Source organism: Ammospiza nelsoni, chromosome 7, assembly GCF_027579445.1.
Source record: "Ammospiza nelsoni isolate bAmmNel1 chromosome 7, bAmmNel1.pri, whole genome shotgun sequence".
Classification (NCBI taxonomy): domain Eukaryota; kingdom Metazoa; phylum Chordata; class Aves; order Passeriformes; family Passerellidae; genus Ammospiza; species Ammospiza nelsoni.
In genome coordinates, this window is record NC_080639.1 from 23,712,746 (window position 1) to 23,722,727 (window position 9,982).

At 41.5% G+C, this 9,982-nt stretch overlaps 1 protein-coding gene across 7 annotated transcripts in view; it reads left to right on the plus strand.

Annotated features, from left to right (window-relative positions):
* The window catches only part of RBMS1 (RNA binding motif single stranded interacting protein 1), a 142,654-nt gene extending 138,544 nt beyond the window's left edge, over positions 1–4,110 (plus strand). For 6 of the 7 annotated variants that reach the window (XM_059475499.1, XM_059475500.1, XM_059475493.1 and 3 more), the window contains one exon: positions 1,599–4,110. The gene's annotated coding sequence lies outside the window, so the exon portion shown is untranslated. Of the gene's footprint in view, positions 1–17 lie in introns of all 7 variants that reach the window. The other variant, XM_059475494.1, reaches the window with a different exon arrangement.
* Positions 4,111–9,982: the final 5,872 nt, after the last annotated feature.

Consider the following 9,982-nt stretch of genomic DNA (forward strand, 5'->3'; position numbering starts at 1 on the left):
CCTTGATTTGCTTCCAGGGCAGGCAGAAAGCAAAGCCACAGGCTCTTCTCGTTATCCATCTCCTGGTGTTAAAATCATGACTCCTGCACGTTTCCCATGCCAAGGCTGGTGCCTGGCGTTAACCGCTTTTCAAGGAATTATTTGTTTTGCCTTAAGTCTTCCCCGTGGGCATGTAAAACCTCCTTACCAGCAGAGATCTGTGGGAGCCAGCGAAGCGGAATCCTGCATGTCACATCCCCCTGCTGCCTCTCTCTCCCAGCCTGTCAGTGTCTTTCCCCATAGACTGAGGCCAGGCAGGAGGGACAGCCTTAAGTCTCCTGAAAGGATGAGTTGTTGTTGCCATCTGAGACACGTTTTGTATTGATGACTCTGTGTAGATATCCAAGCTCTGTGAGCAATTCTGTGTGTTTGCTGTAAGTCAGTTCTCCACTTATTTTATTCTTCAGAGAGGCACTGTTACCTGTATTTATGTGCAGTGTGTCAGCAGAGGCTCTAGCAGTGGGCACGTGGGGAAGGTTAATATTACCCAGCTGATTTCAGCCTCAGAGCATGGCATCGGGTATTTCTGTCCCTGGAACATGCTGGCACTTGTCTTGTTTCAGACAGGTGACGGGGAGGGAATCAATAGTTATTTTGTGCCCTAAATACAGGGAACACTGCAGTCTCTTGATTGTTGTGGCTTTGTCACTGTTGTCAAGCTGAAACTTCTTTCTAAATGCACATGCAGCACTTTTGGGAATGTCCTGTTGAAAGTCAGTACCCATACTCCCATAATTCGAGGGGTAAATTACAACTAGCATATTTGCATGAGGGAATGCAGTCATTCAGAAATACACAGTGTTTTTCCTATGGCAGCTACATTTAATAACTTTATAGCTTCTTCTCAGAAAGTTGTTCCTATGCGAAAAATAGTCAAAGGGACTTGGAAAAAAACCCCAAACCTGTTTTATATGCACCTACAAATGTACAAGCCTTAAAATACCAATCTTTGCCTTGCTTTAAAAAATTAAAAAATTGTCTAAATTTTTTTGTCATTAGCTGGGTATTTTTTTAAACCCATGTGGCAACATAAACCAGTACATTAAGAAGTCTGCCTTCAAATTTGATGAGCCCTGACTTGCTGTTCAGTATTACCATCAGGGAGGCACAGTGGCTGTGTCTTTCTTAGCTGTCATACATAGCCTCATTGAAGCTGCACCAAAAGAAAGTTATTGTTCCTTTTCCAGAGCCTTGGAGATGGCACAGGAGTAGCACACACAACCACTTTTGGTGGATTAAAAGGAACAACAACAAAACAACAAAGGGAAGAGCTTTGAGTGCAGCCTCACAGTTCCCCCGTGGGAGCTCTGTGTGCTGAGCAGTTTTTAGGGAGAGAGGGGGAAATGCAGCCCAGGCTCTGTCCTGGTGCAGAGCCTTGTCCTGGGAAGGGCCAAGCACCTGCAGTGCTGCCTGTGGTACTGCCCAGGTTTATACTCAGATTCATTGAGTCTTCTCACAGCTGTCTGAAATAGGAAATCAGTTCATTTTGTGGACAGCTACGTTAGAAAAAAGGTGTGTGATTGTAACTCTGCTCTAGCTCTGACCTTTCTGTGTTACAGATGTCCAGTGTTGACCTGGCCTGGAGAAGGGTGCAAAGGCTGAAACAATCATGGATTTTACTGATCAATTGTGCTTTAGGAATTATTGACAGTTTTGCACAGGTTCTTGAAAATGTTATTTATAATGAAATCAACTAAAACTATTTTTGCTATAAGTTCTATAAGGTGCATAAGAAAAACCTTAAATTCATCTAGTAGCTGTTCCCATGAACAGGTTTATTTTAGTAAAAGAAAAAAGTTTTTATCAAGTGTTATGACGCAAAAAAAAAAACCTTCAAATTTCTGGGTATGCACAGATGACCACGAAGACTTATTCACGTGCATGACAGAATTTGTGTTTTGGTTTATTTTTATTTTGTTTGTTTCTTTTTATCTTTTTTTTTTGTATGAAATGGATTTTCTGAAGTTTAAAATAGTAAAACATCTAAGATGATGTTCTGTGCTTGCAGTGTGTGAGTGTTGCTTTAGTGCAGTGTTGCAGTTATAGTGTCTGGTCTCTTAGCTTTCTGTTTTTCTTTTAATGTAGTGTGAAGTGTCTTATCCTTTTCTATAAATTCCAATTTGCCTTAAATCTTTCAATGCTGTAGCTGTTTCAGTAAGTAGTCCAAACTAATGGTGTAGAATGCTTTGACCAAATGAGCTGGTCTATTATGCCTTGTAAAACAGCAGCATAGGGCTTTTAAAGGTAGTCAATAAAAATTGCTGAAAATTTGGCTTTTTTAATGTGTAGTAAGTGTTTTTAATGATTTTTTCACATAATATGTAAGGTAGTGAAATGCAAGAGGGGAAAAAATGTTTTGTGTGAAACACATTTTCTGACTGGGGAAATTTTAATAGTATAAATTGTTTGTAAGGCCATATGCCAATAGTTCCCTCTGGTAGTTTGAATGATTTAGGAACTCTGCTGTATGATGCAATGTAAAATCTTTTTTTGCCTTTTTTCAGAAACTAACTTGATGTTCTAGTTTTAGCATAGGTAGAGTAGGGAGTTTGGGGTGGAGATATCACCGAATGTTTTTGTCCTTCCTTTTTACTAATGATAGTGCTTTAGGATGAGGATTGTGCTGAGAGGTAGCAAACAGAAAAGTTGCTATTACAGCAAAATGGCAAAAGCTAAAGGACTCGTTTTCAAACATATGCTGAGATTTAAGTAGAAACATAATTGATTGGGTACTAGCTCTCTATAGTAGGTAAATAAAAATAAAAAGACTTGGCACTTTTAAAAGGTAACTTTACCAAAGAACAAAGAGCCAGTAACCAATAATTCTGATTTGTCTCAGCATTGCGTCTTCTGTACTCTTTATTTTTGCCGGACCAGTTTGCGGTTAAGAGAATGTGCCTTTTTTGTACATTTGCATTTAGGTTTTATAATTTTAATTGATGTATGGACACAAAAGCATGAAGGAAGACTTGGATCCAAGCAGTGCCACACTTTACATCATCACTACAAGTGTTAAGTGTAAAGAAAACCAATTTTGAAACTATGAAATTCCTGATTCATAAATACACAGTTATTTGTACTTCACATATTAGATAATTCACTGCTACTAAAGCTTTTTATTACAATTGCATATGTTTTAAATTGAATGATAAATTAAGTTGTCTTCCAAAACTGTGTACTTCTCTGGTCAGCTGTATATGATCAGTTATCTACCTCAAAGTTTATTTCCTTTTGTATTGGGACAGGTTGCTGGCCCTCCCTGTTTCCACAGACCAAATCATCCTAGCTCAGGAGCTAGGGCTAAGCAGTTGTTTCTTTCAAGTATTTTTTAGTTTTTAAATTTTGTGTGAGTATTGGAGTATAGATGTCGGTGACATTTCATAGTTTCAAAAGTAAATTGCTGCTCTGAGAAGTGTAGATTCTAGTGAAATGCATAGTCATAAGAGATGTGTTTTTGTTTTTTCTTTTTTTAAAAAGTTGTGGTATTATTGGTTCTATGCTCCCTGGAATATTACTGCTTTGTAAAAGTCCAGACTTCCTGCAGCACCTTGCCTGTATTTGGTAACTTTCCAAACCTGGATCTCTCTTGCTATTTTTGCATTAATTAAAAACTGCAGTATGATAGCTGTGTTAGAGGGAGGGAAGAGTTGCTGCCAGAAATGTCTGAACTAAGTGCCATACTCATTGTCTGGGTAAGATTTGGGAAATTTAACCTCTGTACATAAAGAAATAATCAGTTACTTAAACATCACATAGTAGACAGCCATTAAATTATAAAAAATTAATTTATGAAGAAAGACCTTTTGTACAGATTGAAAAAAAAAAAAGATTTTCATAGAGATATCTATATGATCAAGAGAGTTAATTTTTTATTTTTGTTTTACTAGTGCCACAAACTTGCCAGTGGTAACTTATTTGTCCGGTTCAAGATAACTCTGTAGTTTTGTTTCCTAGGACTTGTTGTTAAACGCCAAAAGACATTTTTGAACTGTAAATTTGATTAGATTGTTAGCTTTTTCTGTTTTATTTCTTTGAAAACTTTTGAATAAAAAAGATCCAAAAAAACGAAAATGCATTGTGTTTTTCCTTCAGACCTTCCTTTATTGTGGCAAAACCCAAATAGGTTATGGTAAAACATCTGCGTTTATTTTGAAATGTTTGGAATTGCTTTCTGCTTGACAGCCTGGGGTTTTTTTCTCCTCTATCTTTCATCAAAACCAAATTTTAACTCTTTCACACCACACTACAAAGCCACTAATTCTTTCAAATACAACAGGAAAAGATATATGAAAAATAAATGATGAGATGTTGGATTTGGATGCAAAAACTTCATTCTGCTGTGTGCCAGCCCACACAGGGAGTTGTGTGTAACCAGGTTTGCGTGCTGTGGCTGTAAATGCCATTTTCCTGAGGTAAGGTTGGAGGTGGAGGGTCACTCTGGTAGCTCATGGCACAGGATCACTGCCTTCAAATGCTTTTGTCTTCCCACGTGTGCTGGCCCTGGCTGGAATGCCCAGTTCTGGAGAGCAGCGGTGACACTTCACTGGGATTCAAAGAGATCTCCAGTGCTGGCCTTCCAGCTGCCATCTTTAAGCCCTACATTTCTTTAAAGGTAATCTCTGATTTTATTATCCTTTTGGCAGGATCAGCACTGCTGGTGGTGTGTATCAGGTAGAGGACTGCTCTGACCAAAGTAAGGCTAGGGAAAGCAAGAGGGGAAAAGTCAAACTCTTGTATCTGCTCAACCAAATGCTTTACCAGCTGCATGGTCTGACGTGGCTTTGGATTGGTGTGTGTGGCAGGAGGGGAGTCTGCCATAGCCTTGGACACCTCAGAGCAAGGCTGTGTGATCCAGAGGGCTCCTGCTCCTTGCTCTGGGAGCTGGACAGGCAAAGGGGAGGCTCGCTAACCCCAGGCTGTGCTGCTCTGGAGAGCCCTCTCCAGCCTGGGAGACAGTTCTTTCCATTGCTCTCCTGGCTTTGGGTATCCCAAGGGCCCTGCCAGCACCGTGGCAGGACAGGCAGCCTGCTGGGGATGGCAGGTGGGGGCATGCAGCTGGCAGTGCTCAGCCTGAGCTTTCACTCATGCAGTACTCGTGCAAGATATTGAGAATAAATGTGCTTCCAGTGGAGCTGGTAAAGCAACTCACCTGGGCAATGGGAAACTTGATTTACAGTTGCTTATGCAATGAAGACATCCTCAACAATTATAGCATTAATTGACCCCAGGGAATGGCCTGAAGTTGTGTCAGGGGAGGTTTAGCTTGGATGTTAGGAAAAGGTTCTTCACCCAGAGTGTGGCTGGGCACTGGAACAGGCTCCCTAGGAAGAAGCCACAGCACCAAGCCTGACAGAGTTCAGGAAGTGTTTGGACAATGCTCTTGGGCACAGGGTGTGACTCTTGGGAATGGTGCTGAGCAGGGCAGGGAGTTGAACTCAATGTGGGTCCCTTGCAAATCAGCATAATCTGTGATAATTGGAGAGAAAAAAAATCACACTGTGCTACTACACACTCAATTCCTGTGACTGAAAAAAAATACCATTTAGCCGTTTGGGGGGGTCATTTAAATATTGGCTCAGTATGTTGCCTGTCCCTGATGAAATGCATGAGAAGATGAATACTGAAAAGTTTAAAAGGGTTTTGTTATATTATTCATGTTCATCACCCTACTGAATTAATCTCAGATTAATAAGCATTATTTTAAAATTAGGTATGAATGCTCCTCACAAAAGCTGCATGTAAATAGAATAATACAGGCTGGAAATGTTTTTTGCTCTCTAGCTCTCTATTTGCTTTTCTAATTATTCCTACGATAAATGTAGCTCTCTTAGTATATTTGATAAGAATGAATGCTTTTTTCAGGTTAGTATCTTTTGCCTGATCTAATAAGGTTGTGTTTATCATTCCTATCAGGCAATATGCAGTAATACCATGTCTTTATGTAATATACTTTTATTGTATATAATAAAATTCATTACCAACTAGTTTGTTCAACATTGACTCCATCCTCTTGTACGCAACCTGTTTTGAACCCTACTTGCAAACTTGCTGTTAATAATGTTTTTTACCCGTTAACAAATATGGGTAAGCATCAGATTAATGTAGGATGATTGTGTACCAATGTAAATGTTTTGTGCAAGATCATGCACCAACCCTGTTGTTTTTTAGTTGTTAGTGATTACATAGTAGCCTTTCTTTAGGTACTGAACATAATTTTTTATCTTTCTTGGTTTTCTAAATTAGCTGCTCTGAGCAGGTGCCAGACAAGTGTAAGCAATGCATTAACAAGGAGTATAATCAAGTACTGTTGAGCAACTGAGCCTTGCTAATGACTGCATATATTGTGCTAGAACAGAGTAAGTCAAAGCAATCTAAAGCACTTTGCTGGTACTGGGTGTTAGCTTTTCAGGGGAAAAAAGTAAGTGCTGTTTTGCTCTCCCCTTCTAGCTTTAATTTATGCCGTGGTACCTCCACCATACCAGACAAAGTCATGATTGACCTAATCTTCCACAGAAGCATTATATCAGAAATGCATTTTATGTGCCAGAATATTTGTATGGGTTTGTATCCTACTCCTCCTGTGCACACTTCACTGCACTTGTTCCTTTTGCTGTAGTCAACCACTCCAAAATTTTTTGTGAACTTCCACATGTGTTGGAATAAGATAATCTGTCCTGTCCAGCAGTGCCTTCTTGTGAAAGCCAGTGTGTTGTTTGGTGGCATTTAAGACGTGTTACCTTCCCAACACTTGCCACACTGACGTACTCTTTCAGCTGGGAAAGATCATCTGTATCTTTCCCCCGCCAACAAATTCTGGCTTTGATTAACCCAAACAAATCTGAGGCTTTTGGCTTTCAGACTCAGTCCATTAATTCTCTCCAGAATTGGGGTTAGGATATACAAACCCTATTCTGTTTGGCAACTTCTCTTTCAGTGACTAAGAGAAGCCAAGCTGATGTCAGAACAGCAAAGATTTACCGTGCAGTGATCAGAGGGAGGGTGTAAAAGCCTGCATGTGGAATGAGTCAGTCTTTCCTTTTCAGGACAGCTCTAACCACATCTACCATCTGACAAATCTGTGCAGCCCACTTCTGTAGTAAAGAAGAAATCATATCACAGGAAAATACTACTGGGGTGTTTTTCCATGTCCAAGAAGAAAGGCCAGCTTCTCCACAGGCAAGCCTTAACTGTTTAAGATGTCTTGCCTTTTTCAACACTATCCCCTCATGCTGTATCTACATCAGTGGTGTTCTGAATTCTGCTGTGTTATGTTGGTCTCCCTTCAGCTGAATAAACTGACCTCTTTTGACAGCTTCACTGCAATACAAAGGGATTTTTGGAGCACTGAAGGAGTGAAGGTATGTGGCACCCTAAAGACTTCCCACATGTACCCTGCAGGTGTTCAGGTCGACCTGCTCAGGCAGCTTTCTGAGAAGGGTCATTGTTTCAGAGCCCCACATGAAAGTGTTAGCAAGGGGAATAATATTTTAAAATGGTTTCTGCACATGCACTCTGCTGATTTTAAAGAAGTCATCTGCAGTAGAATTTTTCCCAAGTATTTTAACCACCTGAAACTCACACACAGGGATGATGGTTTTAAGCAATGTCTGTGAGGCACTTAAGGGTAATGGAATAAAGCAATGATTAAACAAGCCCAAGAGAAAGTTCACTAGTAAATGTTATGTTTTGGTAAATAGTTTTAGCTTTTCCTAAGTGCAAATAAAAAATTACCTTTCCTTGATGTGCCTTTTCCCAATGGGAGATACTTTCATACCAATGGGAAAACACAGCAAAATTTTTTGTTTGTTTGTTTGTTTGTTTTTTTATGTTAAAACACCAAAAATGTATTTACAGGCATTTGTTACCACCTTGTTTTTGTATCAATTTGTTCTGGTATCTTTAGCCAGTCTCAAGGATAATCTGTAAGCAGAATATACATAACTAGGTGCATGAAACAGTTATTTATTGACCAGCCCACAGAAAAGAAAGAATTTCACCATCCATTGGGCTGAGCATGACTCTGCTCACCCAGCAAGGTGCCAGCAGTGGCTTTGCTGGCCATGCAGACATTGGGCAGGAGGGGAAGGGTAAGTCCCTGCAGCTCCCAGGAGCAGACCCTCAACATTGCCACATTTCTATTCTCTGCCAAGCTCCATCAGGGCCCCTGGCATGGGTGCCTTGCCCCAAGAAACTGACTGACCTGATGGTTCCTGACTTGCCTTGATCTTTTCTTCCTTTAGATTTTATATCCTTTCTACATTGCTGCTTTCCCTCCTAAGCCCTTGAGCTCCTGGCAGTCCTGCCCCACTAGCTCTACCTCTGTCTGTAAATTTACCTTTGTTATCTCTCCAGACTTTCTCACAGCTTTTTTTCCAGCACTCTGAGCAAGGTTACACAGCTGGGCTGGATCAGAGTTGGGCCCTCATGTGCAGGGAGCTGTAGAGAGGGAAGAGAGGCGCAGGACAGGGGCTGCAGTAAGGACTGACATACTCCAGGTCTTTCTTGAGTCAGGAAAACATTCAAATGCAGTTGGAAGAAAGGGTATTCAAAGAGCTCCAAGTGTTGCTGTCTTTGCCAGAACAGAATGAAAACTAGATTTCAAACAGCTCTGAGAGGCCAGTGCAGCTCAGTAGAATGAAATGCTCCAGAAGTTAGCAGCTGCATGGACCGTCAGTTCCTGACCTCCTTCAGCCCTGCTCTGCTCACTTGCCAAACTTCAGCAAGTTCCAGCAGCCAGCAGCTTCTGACGTGAGTGGGAAGGAGGCAGCTCATCAGCAGCTCACAGGTTCACACAGCAAAGGCCTTTTGCCACTTGTGCATTCAAGCGAGTCACTGTGCCCTGAGCTGCAGAAGTTATGGAACAGAGCCAGCAGTAGGGAAGAAAGCTTGTGCATAAGAGTGGGAACATTTGGGGTTTAAGTTGTTTCTAGGTAAACTGTTCATATTTAAGAGTGGTCTAGCTCTGTCTTTGCTGTGGTGTCTGTAGAAACAGCAAGCCTTACCCTCTATTTTAGGGTGAATTTTGTACAACAGCATTGAAAATCCAGATTTCAGTTATTAAAAATAATTAGGCAGTTATAGAAATTCCTCTCCTCAAAAGTATTTTGCAGATGAAACTAGCCAGCTGTCTCTGGAAAAACAGTTCAGGACAAGCCATACCATTCCGTGTATTACAGTCCACATATGCACAGCCCATCTCTTCCAAGTGGGGATCGCCTGATCAGCCCTGCAGTGTGTGCTGCTGCCCTGCTTCAAGCCTGCAATTAATTTCCTAAGCAGTGTTGTGCTACATCAGCAAGGCCAGCTGTGTTGGGGCTGCCCTGTTTAATTGGATTCCCAAGGTGAGCGAGGCTGCAGAGCCCCGGGCCCCAGGGATGGATGCTCCGTGCGGCCGGGCTCGGGCTCTGCGCTGCTGCCGCCCTTGGCTCTCGGTGCCGGGCGAGGAGCAGCGAGGGCAGAGCCTCCCAAAGCCGCTGATCCCACCCAGAGCTCGAACAGCTCCTGTGCAGCCGCCAGAGGGCATCGGGATAAACCGAAATGATCACACAAGGTAAACACCCATTCGCAGCGCGTCATTGCGCAGCGTTTATTTACCTGCTATTAAAAGCAAAACCTCATCCTGCCTTCGTGCCATACAATGCAAGTGCTCACATTTCTAAGAAGTGTTTTTAGTCCTCATTAAGATAACAATAGGGTTGTCTTTATTAGAGGAAAATAAAAACTAGGGTTTTTTGGGTGAATGAAACAGGTAAGGATACCTTCAGTGCAAGGATAATGAAACGGGTAAGGATACCTACAGCAGCCAAAGGGGAGGAAAAAATAAAGGAATCTAATAGAAACCACAACGTCACCACACAAGTGCTCCATACAAGATCAGGGAGAATTGGTAAGTAGCTTGTAAGTGACAGACAAACACAAAAGGAGATAATTCTGGAGAAGTTAA